Source organism: Engystomops pustulosus, chromosome 8 (genome assembly GCF_040894005.1).
Source record: "Engystomops pustulosus chromosome 8, aEngPut4.maternal, whole genome shotgun sequence".
In the NCBI taxonomy this organism is placed as follows: Eukaryota; Metazoa; Chordata; class Amphibia; order Anura; family Leptodactylidae; genus Engystomops; species Engystomops pustulosus.
The window spans coordinates 88,692,193-88,707,277 of NC_092418.1; the positions used below are offsets into that span (position 1 = coordinate 88,692,193).

A 15,085-nucleotide genomic window follows, 5' to 3' on the forward strand; every position below is an offset into this window, starting at 1 on the left:
CGTAAAAAAATAAAATAAAATCTAATTTAATGACGACTGCTTTGCTAAATTTTTTGCTTTTAAACTGGATGATTTTTGTTATGATCACTTTAAACCACCTGATGTATAACGTAGAATAATAATAATAATAATAATAATTCTTTATTTATATAGCGCCAACAGATTACACAGCGCTGCACAAAGCATGACAAATCAGTCAATGAATAATAATGATAATTAATAATTCTTTATTTATATAGCGCCAACAGATTCCGCAGAGCTTGACACATCAGATAAGTGAGGCTTATAACCTGTGGTGGGTGTGAACTTGAATTTTTTTTTTTTTTTTTTAAAGGAAATAAAAATTTGATCAAAATGTACAAAAACTATTTATAAAACTAACACGAACTACTATTTTTCCTAAACCACTTTCTATATTTTCTGCTTTCAACACGGAATCATAAGTAAATATTATAAGAATCCGTTTTCTTTCACAATGTCCAATATTTGATCTAATCGCTCCCTAATGTGAGTGGCAGGTTCTACCTAGTCTTCTGTATCTAGACATTGTCGTCTATTTGGCCGCTTATACTTTACAGAATTTGGAAGTTAAAACCAAGAATAGTTCCAAAACAGAGAAGAAGCTCATGTTTTGCAATCATTTCTCCCTTGAGAATCCATAAACTTATAAACACTAATGCAAAATACTGCAAATCTGAATACTGTCTTTTATATCTATTTGTGTGAAGTAAATGGATACAAAATATAGCTGGGTCAGTTCACTTTAAGGAAAGGAGGCAGCGGGTGTTATAAAGTCCTTTTATTTGGAATAAAAGAAAGAAGTGAGCACCGCTTTTTACCACTGGACAGAGGGGGGCAGTTTAATCTAAATGTAGTAATTTTAGACAGTGTACAGGTAGACTTGGCAGCCTTGTGTTTTACCTGATTTTTCACTGTGTCTGATACTGGATGATAAATCTGATGCAGTATAAGACTGTCTAGTCGTACTTTGCACCTCCTATTAGTTGGCTTATTTTACGCTATACGGCTGTGCCAAAATTCTGGCGCATCAGCATTATTTTTGGCATGCGGTTTTTTTTTGTCGCAAGGCCACACCCCCTTTTTATGGTCACACCCCTTTGATTGCACTAGTCTTAAGAGGGCCTAAAACTCTTTATAAATGTGGCACCGTTTAAAAAAAAAATGCAAATTGTGTTATAAACAGATTGATAAATATATGTATGTTCACACCTGGCATCCAGGCTTTTGCTTTTATGGAAGTTTTGGTCATTGATCTGTTTTGCCTTGGATCCTCTAGTCTCAAAATATCTCTGTCGGTCAAGGTGCAAAAGAAACCTGAGCCAATTCCGCCGGATATATTTTTACGGGATACAGAGAAAAATAAAACACCAAAACACCAAACACACACCCTGCACATGCTTTATGCTGCAAATATTAGGCTAAGTTCACACTACAGTAAATGAAGAGGTGCTCTAAAATCACTACAGGAACCATTTAGTATCTCATTGGGAAATATTCCTTAACATTTTCTTAAAAAGTGATTATTTTTTTGCTGCAAAAAGGTTGTTTTTTATTCATTGACATTGGATATTACTGGATTGGGGTCAGGCCACCCTGAACCCCAAATAATATTGATCAGATTGTAAGTCAGAATTGTATATTTTACAATTGTAAATCCAGACAAATTGTTTTTGATCTCTGTGACAATTGGATTTTAAAAATGTTGGATTGGCATCAGAATCAGGATTAACAATAAATCTTAATCACAGACACCTCTGATAACTGTTATAGCTGTTTATTGTAATCTAAGGCTAAAGTACAGTAAATTACCAATTAGTAGATGTCCGTTTGTAACTATGGGTCGTCTGTAAGTTGGGTGTTCTTAAGTAGGGGACCGCCTGTACATGACAATGTGAGCGATCACCTTCCTTGCTTTGTGAATAGGATTCAGTTTTAAGACAGAAAATTATAAGTGACATGGCTGGTTATACGTTATATAGTGAGGCTAAGTTCACATTACCGTTCCTTACCTCTGTTAAAAAAGTAAAGAACTAAAGGTTTAACTTATCAATTAAAAATCCCATTGAAATCAATGTAAATTTTATGTCATCCGTTACGATCATTTATTTTTTTATGGAAATTTTACAGTGACTGCGGTACTTTTCCTCCGTAAAAAAAAAAAAAAGCACGGATATCGGATCCTTGCCTAACTGATAATAACGGGTGACGTAAAATTTACAATGGGGTTTGTAACTGATACATTAAACCTCCGTTCTTTACCTTTCTTTAATGTAGGTAAGGAACTTAGTCTTACTGAATCATAAAAACCCTTACTTATCTAATGTTATGCCTCGGCTTCCTGCCGGTTGTGTGCACTAGGCCTTAGTCGTGTAATGCAGAAGAAAAAGTGAACATACCCTTCTTTGTAAACATATCATAGGAAAGCATCTAAATGGATCCCTGTTCAGAGGATTTACTAGTTACCATAAACCGGGCTTTTCTTTTCAGCTTCTCATAGAGCAAATATTTAGTAATACTCTGAGGAAGTCACCTGAAAGGCTAAATGAGTCATTGTAGTCAGGTAGAAGAGTCAGACGGTTGAATGTTTTCATGACTTAGTTATAAAGCGGCCCTGGAGTTGTCACTAATGTGATTCTGAATGAGGTCGGATTCAGTAGACAGACCATAAAAATCTCTCTCTAAATGTTACATTAACTCCTATGGTATATGTGGTTGATATTTAACCCAGTATTGAAAAAACAACATGACATTTGAGGCCGCTTTCACACAGCAGTATTAGTATTTAGCATCAGTATTTGGGAACCAAAACCAAGGAATGTAACCTACAGGGAGGAGGGTGTTTAACCCCTTAACGACTTGGCCTTTTTTAGTTTTTTCACTTCCATTTTTCACTCACCAACTTCAAAAATCTATAACTTTTTTTATTTTTCCACATAAAGAGCTGTGTTATGGCTTATTTTCTGCGTAACAAATTACACTTCATAGTGACTGTATTTAATATTCCATGGTGTGTACTGGGAAGCGGGAAAAAAATTCCAAATGTAGTGAAAATGGTGAAAAACCACATTTGTGACGTTTTCTTGTGGGCTTGGATTTTACAGCTTTCACTCTGCGTCCCAAATGACATGTCTACTTTATTCTTTGGGTCGGTACGATCACGTGGATACCAAATTTGTATAGGTTTTATAATGTTTTCATACATTTAAAAAAATTAAAACCTCCTGTACAAAATATATTTTTTTTATTTTGCCATCTTCTGGGGCCAATAACTTTTTCATACTTTGGTGTACGGAGCTGTGGATAGTGTAATTTTTTGCGAATTTTGATGGCGTTTTCATTACTATAATCTTTGGGAGTGTGCGACCTTTTGATCACTTTTTATAAATTTTTTTATATTTTTCAAAATGGCAAAAAAATGCCATTTTCGACTTTGGACGCTATTTTCCGTTACGGGGTTAAACGTAGTGAAAAAACATTATCATATTTTGATATATCGGGCATTTTCGGACGCGGCGATACCTAATGTGTTTATGATTTTTACTGTTTATTTATTTTTATATCAGGTGAAAAGGGGGTGATTTGAATTTTTAGGTTTTTGTATTATAATTTTTTTTTTTAAACTTTTTTTTATTTTTACTTTTACTATTTTTCAGACTCCCTAGGGTACTCTAACCCTAGGTAGTCTGATCGATCCTATCATATACTGCCATACTACAGTATGGCAGTATATGTGGATTTTACTCCCCATGCATTACAATGTGCAATTAGCACATTGTAATGCATGGGTTAAAACGAAGTAGCCTCGGGTATTCGGAACACCCGAGGTTACCATGGCGACGGATCGCCGCTCCCCGTGACGTCATCGGGGAGCAGCGATCCACAACAAGATGGCGGCGCCCATGCAATATGCAGCAAAGACTTACTGGCTATGGAGAGGGCTCGGCCCGCGAGCCCTCTCCATGCACCGGGACCCGGCGCGCGCCGTACTAGTACGGCGCGCGTCGGGAAGGGGTTAAGAGAACGATTTGTAGCTCTTCTGTATTTTTTCGACTGACTTTTGGCTTCCACATTCTGATAAAAACTGACCAAAATAAGCAAGTGTCAAAGTGCCATAAAAGTTGTGAGGGTGTGGTCACACTTTGGGGGGGATTTAACAATGTGTCTCAGGTTCCGCCAGTTTCTAGCTAGAAAACACTAGTCTTTTGCTGCACCAGATTTATCAATGGGATGCTGAATTCTGGTTCAGTATAAGACTGTCGGTTCCTACTTCAGACCTACTTTTATTTGGTCTAAACTGTGCGCCAAAATTTTGGGCGCATTGACGATTTAAAAAAATCCACGCCCTTTCTCACGGGGACACACCCACCTCTCAGAAGGCCACACCCCCGTAGTCAGACAAGTCGGTGAAAGTACAAAAAAAATAGTCTAAAAGCCTTGATAACGGTGGTGCAAGGGATTTTAGCCAGTGTTTTTGGCGCTGAACCACCAGAATTGTGGCGCAAGTGTGTTCATAAATCACCCCCATTGCATCTACATTGTGGGAGCTGTGGAGAGAAGATTTGCCTAAATGCATAGTGATAACATGGGGGGGGGGGGCATTTATTATCGACTTTCAAATGGAAAACTGTTAGTAATATCACAACATCACAATATTGATGCTTTTCTGACATTCACCACTTGTTCTTTTTTTGGAGCGCAAAATTCTGCCGCTGCTTGTGAATCTGGCACTAGTTTTGGCGCACAATTAGAGCAGCCAAAAGCTGGTGTAGGGAGATCTATTTCACCTTCATCAATGGGGAGACAATTCTAAACCTATTTGTTTGTGCTACAAATCATTAATCCCCTGCGCTACAAACTTACATCCCAATGAAAATTATAGCGCCACCATCTGCACCCAAGTTAATAAATGCCTGCCGTAGTGTTTAGCTAAACACAATGTTAACATACTGCACTTAGGCAAATCTCCTCTCCACAGATGTTGAATTGCGTATCAAAATGCAATGTAAACGCAACTTGTCGCTGCACCCTCACTATTTGTGCATTGAATTATTGTTAGAAAAGGAAAATGCTAATAAAACAATTAGAAATACATAAGGATAGGTTGACTTTAAAAGAATCCTCAAAAAATACAGTCAATAAGTGATTTAACTAGGACTTTGTCTGCTGCTTCTTAACACCTCAATGCACTGTCATTTCCTTGTGCTGCGGGGGTGTATGGAGAGGGCTCACGGGCTGAGCTTTCTCCATACACAGTGATGGCTGAGTAATTCAACTGCTGTGGTCCGTGCTGGCATTGGGCGCTGCCCAGCGTGACATCATCAGAGGGTGCCGATTTCGAGTCTCAAAGAGACCCGAAGGACTGCCATGGATTGTGATCTCTAATAGCCTGCCAATGGCAAGATATTAGATATCAGCATAAAATGAGTATATACAGAGATACACTAGTATTGCAGTATATAGTATGAGCAATCAGACCCTACAGGGTTGAAGTACCCTAAGGGTCTGAAATAATAGCAAAAAACTAAATTAAATTACATACATTTTTTTAAAAAAAGTAAACGTTTAAATTGCCCCTCTTTCACTAAAACACATATAAAAATAAACTGTAAAAATCAAACATGTAAGGTATTGCCACATCCCAAAAATGCGCATTCTAATAAAATATAAAAAAAGATTATTCCCAGAAGTCCAAATTGTCACTTTTTTACAATTTTTCCATTGATCACACAGTCATAAAGATCCCAAATTGATAACGATAATGATAACAAGTCCATATACATCTTTGATAATGGAAAAATAAAAAAGTTATCGCTTTTGGAATGAGGGGAGTAAAAAAGTAAGGGGAGTCCTGTAAGGGTTAATGGGATAGAATAACGTTTGCCGGCCGTGGCCACTTTTCACTCATGTGCGGATCTAGGGTGACATCCTGCTGAACTTTCATCATTCAATTTGATAAACATGTTTACCTGTAAGGCAACACCACAAAAAACATCCACAGCGAGGAACCACCATGAGTCTTCTGTAAGGACCACATCTTACAGGAAATCTACAATTAAAATCCACCATGACAAACCAGGGACGCTTACTCAAAGATCCAGGCACTATGACTGTGGTTATCACCTTATATTTGTCATTCATCTCCTCCTTTCTTCTTAAATCAACTTTTAAAATTATGCTAATGATAATGAAGGGCTCCTGGGGGTGTCACCAGAGCTGCTCAGTGCTGCAGTTTTCCTGGCTGTTAGTCAGTCTCCCCCTCTGCTCACTTAGCGCTTCCCCCTCTCTCTGCCTGAAGCAATCTGATAGCAGCAGGGGAACTTCAGCTCACAGTGGGGGAAGTACTTCTGCATAGTGTGACGACCTGTGAAGCTACAGCATGGAAGGGCCCTGGTAACAACCCCAAAGTCCTTCTGCTTCATTAGCATACTTTTAAAAGTTGATTTTAGAAGGAAGGAGGCCATGGATAATAAATAGAAGAAGATCACCACAGTCACACTGCCTGGATCTATGATCCAGTGTCCCTGGTTTGTCATGCTGGATTTTGATGGTAGATTTTATTTAAAGAACACTAGTCATATATGCTACTTGTATTTTCATGAGAGAAGTGTTGGGAGAAAATATACAAATATAATTCAACATTACAGAGTCCAAACACTGTTAAAGAATAATAGGAGTGAGGGCCCTGCTACCAAGAGCTTACAGTCTATGAGGATGAAGGGGGGACACAAGAGCTTACAGTCTATGAGGATGAGGGGGTGACACAAGAGCTTACAGTCTATGAGGATGAAGGGGTGACACAAGAGCTTACAGTCTATGAGGATGAGAGGTGACACAAGAGCTTACAGTCTATGTGGATGAGGAGGTGATACAAGAGCTTACAGTCTATGAGGATGAGGGGGTGACACAAGAGCTTACAGTCTATGAGGATGAGGGGGTGGCACAAGAGCTTACAGTCTATGAGGATGAGGGGTTGACACAAAATATTACAGTCTATGAGGATGAGGGGTGACACAAGAGCTTACAGTCTATGAGGATGAGTGGGTGACACAAGAGATTACAGTCTATTAGGATGAGGGGGTGACACAAGAGCTTACAGTCTATGAGGATGAGGGGGTGACACAAGACCTTACAGTCTATGAGGATGAGGAGGTGACACAAGAGCTTACAGTCTATGAGGATGAGGAGATGACACAAGAGCTTACAGTCTATGAGGATGAGGAGGTGACACAAGAGATTACAGTCTATGAGGATGAGGAGGTGACACAAGAGATTACAGTCTATGAGGATGAGGGGGTGACACAAGAGATTACAGTCTATGAGGATGAGGAGGTGACACAAGAGCATACAGTCTATGAGGATGAGGGGGTGACACAAGAGCTTACAGTCTATGAGGATGAGGAGGTGACACAAGAGCTTACAGTCTTTAGGATGAGGGGGTGACACAAGAGTTTACAGTCTATGAGGATGAGGGCGTGACACAAGAGCATACAGTCTATGAGGATGAGGGGGTGACACAAGAGCTTACAGTCTATGAGGATGAGGGGGTGACACTAGAGCTTACAGTCTATGAGGATGAAGGAGGTGACACAAGAGCTTACAGTCTATGATGATGAGGGGGTGACACAAGAGCTTACAGTCTATGAGGATGAGGGCGTGACACAAGAGATTACAGTCTATGAGGATGAGGGGGTGACACAAGAGATTACAGTCTATGAGGATGAGGGGGGGGCACAGGAGCTTACAGTCTATGAGGATGAGGGGGTGACACAAGAGCTTACAGTCTATAAGGATGAAGGAGGTGACACAAGAGGTATAAGGGCTTGTGTAATGGTCCAGCCATTCTTTATTTGTGTTTTTATTTAAATAGAATTTCTTGAGTTAGCTTTAAAAAGTACCTGTTTTCCAAAGAAAACTCCTGTTCCTATCCTGATTTGGATAAATGGAATTGAAGACAGAATAGCGTTAAGTAGGAAGTCACTAACACAATGCTAAGAACGGGTTGGATGGTACTGGCTAGCCTTGCAGAGATCCAGCTGGTCTATAAAGTCTTATAGGCAATGCTCCCTGGGAAAAGCTATGCTAATTAGGTCTCTGGGGATCCCAGCCAAACACCAAGACCTGCTGTAAAGGCATCTCACCCAGTCATCCATCCAGAACCCGACTCTACTGATGAGGAGAAGCGTCTACAGATGGGTGTCTATGTTTTGGCCAATATCTTTAATGTTTCATGTTTCAAGGCTGTTTAGGGGGAAGCATTGGTTTATAGGGTAGCTATGTATCGGTGGCTTTACAGAGACAGATTCTTCAACCTGGAGGAATACAGAAAGATAAATGCTTAGTTCCTGTAACTGAAGAATAGATGGAAACATCTATTCACATATTTCTCATGAAAGGAAATCTACCAATTGTTTATATGTATTGTGAACCAAACATACCTTGAGCATGCTGTAGCTACACTGATGCAGAAACATATCTTGTTTAATCCCTGAGCTGAGTGGTTTTGCTCAAAAAACATTATAGAATTCAGGACCTTGGGAAAGCTGGGTGCAGACTGGCTTCCGTATATAAAATAACTGCCTGAACTGTCCAAACAGGACTAATCAATCTGAGCTGGATGACACCACAGCTTGAGGATGGTGCACCGAATGATTACTTCTGCCTGTCAGGGACAACACAGTGATTACATCATTCTCTGGAGCAGTGCATACTTAATGTGAGAGGAGAAGCGCTGGGGCAGCCACAGGCACGCCTCAGCCTTATTATCATACTTTTATAATTGTTTTTTGAGCAACCACTCAGTTCACGGATTAAACAAGATATGTTTCTGCATTAGTGTAGCCTGAGCAGTCTCAATGTATGTTTGGTTCATAATGCATAAAAGCAAATGTTATATTTCCTTTAATTTACTAAGTCTTATATTAGAAATGTCAGATAAATAAGGCTTTTAGATTGAGATCAGCTTCTGTCCTCCATCCTGCTGGTGTAGACAGCAAATGAAGAGGTGGACAGTTCTAAAATCAGGACATGAACAACTAAGCATCTCATTGGGAAATAATACATAACATTTTCTCGAATTGTTACTATTATTTTCCTACAAATCCTCTTAAAATGGGCTTTTATTCATTGACTCTGGATATAATGCGAGGCGGTCAGGCCACCTTGAACCCCAAATATTATTGAGAATAAGATCTGGATGGTTTCCTATTGTAGTTATAGGGGATACATGACAATGTGAGAGAGCATCTTCTTTGGTTTCTGATTAGGAATAAGACAGAAAATAAAGTGATATGGCTGGTTATATGTTGTATAGTTAGGCTCACATTACCGTCCCTTACCCCTGTTAAAAAAGTAAAGAACTAAAGGTTTAACTTATCAATTAAAAATCCCATTGACAGGTCGTCTCCCACGGCCCTGGAAGCTTTGTTTAGACTGTCCTCCTCACCAGCCCATGCGCTCTCCGCCATATATGGCTTGTTGCTAGTGGATGCCACTCCTGGTAGGCCGCGTTATATCGGAGCATGGGAGGCAGCTCTCTCTGTTCAACTAACGGATGAAGAGTTTGATAAGGCCTTTGTATTCTTTGTATACCCTGCAGTGCTCAGGAAAAGAATTATAAAATATTGTCCAGGTGGTATAGGTGCCCCTCTCGGCTTTCCTGAAGTTTCAGACGTGTGCTGGCGCTGCGATGCGGAAGTGGGTACTCTACTTCATATCTGGTGGAGCTGCTCGGTCCTCCAACCGTTTTGGAACAAGGTCTTTGACATTTACCATCAGGTCACTGGCAAGAGGGTCACTCCTTCTCCCCAGATAGCTCTATTTTCAATAATACCTGGTACTATCTCTACTATTAAGAAAGGCCTTCTTCGTCACTTTACCGTGCGGTAATTCCCAGACATTGGAAGAGTCCACAACCTCCACGATAGTCGAGTGGGATCAGGAACTCGGGGTTATTCATAGAATGTAGGAGCTGGTAGCTAATGATTTTGCAGAACCTGGTAAGGCTGCATTCACTCACATGTATGGGGGGCGTATATACGGCCGACATATATATGGCCGATTTATACGTCCCCCATATACTTCTATGGGCTCACAGCCCTGTACGGGAGCGGTATGGTGTAGCACACGTGCGGCACCATACCGCTCCATAGCCCGGGAAAAGATAGGACATGTCCGCCGTGCGCCATGACTTCCTATGGAGAGGGGGGGAGCGGCGCTCACCTCCTCCTCCTCTCCCCGCGCTGCCGTGTGCCCGCCGTGCTACGGTGCGGCGGGCTCACAGCAGTGTGCATGTAGCCTAAGATGATGACAGCATGGGCTTCATGGGACATATTTTCAAGCTCACAGGAACTTCATGATCTTCTTCTGTCATAGGCGGAACGCGCCATAGCCCCCCAATTCTCATGACCATAGTCACATGGGTTCCCCACACACTTCTCACCCCCCTCCTTTTTTCCCATTTTGTACACCTATGATTGTCTACTTGTATTTTTTATTTTTCTTTGTTGAATTGTCCTACATTATAATAGTTACTATGTCTGAGATGGCATTTTGGGGTTTCCTACTCGCTGTATTATGCTTCGACTATTATCCCCAACTTATACTGAGCAAACCTAGATGTTTTTGATCCTGGTCAATCAGCCTTTTACTGCCATCACCTGCTTGTACCGTTTCATGTTATGTCTTCCCTAATAAATGTTGATTATACATAAAAATCCCATTGAAATCAATGTAAATTTTATATAATATGTTATGTTCCGTTTAGGCAGGGATCCGTTATTTACACATTTTTTGGATGGAAAAAATGACGGAGACTGCAGTACTTTTTCTCCATTTGAAAAGAACACATGGATAACAGATCCCTGCCAAACTGACCATAACGGATGACATAGAACTTACATTGATTTCAGTAGGATTTTTAATTGATACGTTAAACCTCTGTTCTTTACTTTTTAAAATAAACCTTATCTGCACCAATTACATTGCACTTGCAAACTGCAGAAGAACTACACAGAATAAATACCTTACTCCTGAATGTGTTTTATCACTGAACACAAACAATTCACTCAAAGGAAGTAAAAGACTATTACAGGAATAACCTAAACAAATAATAAACTGCAATAGTAAGTGACCTGCTCCCATGTTAGCTTCATATGTCTATTACCATGCCAGAACCTGGGACCTGACTATGAGTAGGTTGTCCATGTGACCCTAAGGACCACTAAATCTAAACACAATTCCTATAAATCTTATGTTTATAAATAGAGCAGCCAATATCATAAAATGCAATGTATGTAAGTGTATCTGGTGGTTATCAGACCTGGAGATATGTGATGTAAAGCAGTGATCATGAGGTCAGACATTCTGGAAGCAACTTATGTATAATATTTTCATGGGTGACCCGGGCTTCTCCAGTAACAGTAGCTTTATTTGAAGTCATACTGATCTACACAGGCTACAACTACATAGTAACTACATACACTCTCTGTAGTTTTTGGATGAAAGCTTTCCCTTTGAACTCCTTATACACATGCATGCTCTGGTACTTTCATTAGAGAAATGGATGTAAGTTGATCCTAGACACTTCCACTGGAAGCTTTTCTTTATGGATTTGATAATATTTTATATACCTGATCTTTCCTCCCTTCAACATTGTCTGTCATGAGAGAATTGAAGACTTCAACACAAATTACATATTTATCAGTGTCCATGGAAAATATGCAAACATATTTTTCAAGATTGGATAAGGAAAACAAGGGACATGTATTTTCATATTCCTAGATTCCCCTAGTGGAGCATCAATGGCTATAAGTCTCCACAAGCCTGCAAGGAGGCTGAATTGGCAAAGTCTCCATAAGGAGAACTCTTACTTCAATCAGGGTCTATAACACCAAATAATGATTTTCTACTAATGCAACAACAAAAGTGTGTTATGAACCTTTCCGCTGTGGACTGAAAGTGTACGATCTTGGTATAATGCACCTAACAAAAACCACAGGATGTACATGTAAGAAAGAGCGCTTTTACTGAGGCCTAATATTAACCCAAGCAACTTTGTATTATGGAATGGAATTTGCAGTGTTCTTGATTATACTCTAGTTACTTGTATGTAACTAGAAAGGGACATGATGAATTTGTATAAATATATAAATGGTCGATACAAAAAATATGGTGGAAAGTTGTTAAATTGCACCAAAAAACAAGCGGACACTGTCTCTATCTGGAAAACAAACAAAGTTTAATCACCAGAGGCGACTAGACTTCTTTACTGTAAATCTGTAAAATAGCTGAGTTCTGGAGCTGGTCAAAGCAGGAACAGCAGAGAGCTTTAAGAAGGGTCTAGATGCCTTTGTATTGAACAAAAATCTACTGTGAGCTTTATTGGAGCTCAAATCGATGTATTTATTGTTAAAATAGAGTCTACAAGCAGTTCTGACAGTTCATACATGATAGTTATTGGCCCTGGAAAGTTGTGTAACCATACCTTTGTGTGTGCTGCTAGTAGCAGCAGCTGCAGTGTTAGGCATAGCTAGAGGGACATGCTGGCCTTCAACACAAGAGATTATTTTACAAGTTCAAAACAACGAGAAATCCAGAATCACTGCTTAATCAGACTTGTTATGAGTGTTGTCAGTAGGAGCTGGACTTTGAAAAAATATATTTATGCTTCAAGATTGTAGCTGGAATTTCTTCATTGAGCTACTTCATTGAGCTACTTTACAGCTCCTCCCTCTGTTCCGGGTAGCTGCTGTAGTATTCAAACAGAAGCTGACTACAGCTTTCACCCAAAGCTGGAGGGAAGAGGTTCTGAAATAGCTCAAAGCTGAAATATCACAGCAGTTTTAGGACACTCTTCCAATGTTACAAATCCAGATACAGTGAAATATAAAACAATTTTCTCACTTCTACAGCAACTAACAACACACACAATGGGGCAGATTTACTTACCCGGTCCGTTCGCGAACCAGCGGCGCGTTCTCTGCGGTGGATTCGGGTCTTCCGGCGAATCACTAAGGCAGTTCCTCCAACGTCCACCAGGCATCGCTGCTGCGCTGAAGTCCGGCGAGGTCCGCCGGAGTACATGATCAATTGCTGGGTGAAGGTAAGCGCTTGTCCAGCGACACTTTTTTTTAAAAATGCGGCGGTTTTTTCGAATCCGTTGGGTTTTCATTCGGCCACGCCCCCTGATTTCCATCGCGTGCATGCCGGAGCCGATGCGCCACAATCCGATCGCGTGCGCCAAAATCCCGGGGCAATTCAGGAAATATCGGCGCAAATCGGAAATATTCAGGTAACAGATCTCCAGGGCTGCTGCTTAACACTATCTGCAGCTTTGTATGGTCACAACTGCTGATGCAATCACTTTAAAGGAAACCTACCACCACGGATCTACCTTAATAGGTTGTAGGTGCATCTAACGTATATAAGGATAGCCCTTTTTTATTGCTAATCCTTTACTCCCTTCTATCTTTGCTAATCTTTAATCAGGGTAATAGGCAAATTTTCTAATGAGGATACTGGGGTGGGGAGTAGCTGAAGCTGAGGCTACACGGCACAGCTACTCCACGCCCCAGTAGCCTCTTTGATCCTCCTAACGATTTTCAGCTCATCTTCATTTGTCCGCAAAGCCGGAGTTCTGAGCATGCACAAAACACAGGCCAGTGGGTGTGCGATCTTGGCTCCAAAGCCGGAGCTACTGTGCATGCGCATAACTCCGGGTTCGCGGACGAATGCGCGTAGCTCATTGTAGCTGGCTGCTGAAGATGTCTGGGTAGGAGAATCAAAGAGGCTACTGGGGCATGAAGTAGCCGTGCTGTGTAGCCTCAGCTCCAGCTACTCCACGCCCCATAGCCACTTTAGAAAATTTGCCCTCATTAAAGATCATAAAAGACAGTGGAGTAAAGGTTTAGCCCTAAAAAGGGCTATCCTTACATACTTTAGATGCACCTACCACCGAATCTACCTAAATGGGTAGATCCGTAGTGGTAGATTTCCTTTAAAAGAATTGTTGCACAGTAACAAGTAACTTTTGTTATTACCCACATGATAGAAGATGCAGATCCAAATACTGGTGTCCTACTACTGGGGCCCTGAAAAAGTACAAAAAAAGGGATTTTATGTCCCCTGTTTGAATGAAGTGACAGCCGGCATGCCCACAACTGGTCATACACATGAACATAGCAGGACACCCAGTGTATACTTTGTTTAACATTTATTTTAACATTATGTACCATTTACTAAAAGCAGTAATGAAATATCCATATATATAAATCTTACGTTTCAGGAGCTCAGCTATGCCCCCTCCTCCTTACAGTTCTATGGAAGGTTAAAAAAAAACTCTCTGGAGCACCAGCATTGCTCCTCTGACCAGCCAGCAGTACAGATGGTTAAAGGGGTATTCCCATCTGGGCATTTACATTTAATTTAATTCATTTGCCTTATGTAAACATTTCTTCAATTGGATGTTAATAAAAAAAAATGTTCCTGTGTGAAGATAATTTCTCATAAATGTAGCCTTGTTGTCCCTTAGAAACGAGATAGCTTCCTCGGATACAACCACCTCACACTCTGGCAGCGGTGGCCAGACATGCGCTATAGAGTCCTGCCGGACCACCAGGATTCAGCAATCATTACCACAGGACGGCTGTGCGACATGCAGTAACTCCCGGACATTTCATATACAATAACCTTTTGTTTCTTTGTGCAATCCCTCCAGCAGAGGTGGTCGTATCCGAGGAAGCTATCTCGTTTCTAAGGGACAACAAGGCTACATTTATGAGAAATTATCTTCACACAGGAACATTTTTTTAATAACCTCTTATTGAAGAAATGTTTACATATGGCAAATTAATGAATCTGAATTTGAGTGCCCAGATGAGAATACCCCTTTAAGCCCTGCCCCCTTAGCAAAGCCACACCCCCATATTCTGTGGGGGCAGAATGTGAGTTTTCTACAGTTTGTGCCCACAGCTTGTAGGAAATACTGAAGGCTGAGGGAAAATATATTTCTTGTTTATTTCTATCATTTATTACTAGGTTATTGATGTTTTAACATTTTTTTTAATAA

The 15,085-nt window shown here is 40.4% G+C and overlaps 1 protein-coding gene across 5 annotated transcripts in view; it reads right to left on the reverse strand.

Annotated features, from left to right (window-relative positions):
* HOXD13 (homeobox D13) overlaps positions 1–15,085 on the reverse strand; it is a 44,209-nt gene that overhangs the window by 10,470 nt on the left and 18,654 nt on the right. For 2 of the 5 annotated variants that reach the window (XR_011849442.1, XR_011849444.1), the window contains one exon: positions 7,902–8,330. The exons of 2 other annotated variants lie outside the window; for them this stretch is intronic. The gene's annotated coding sequence lies outside the window, so the exon portion shown is untranslated. Of the gene's footprint in view, positions 1–1,830; positions 1,899–7,901; positions 8,331–15,085 lie in introns of those variants that run through there. One more of the 5 variants, XR_011849446.1, reaches the window with a different exon arrangement.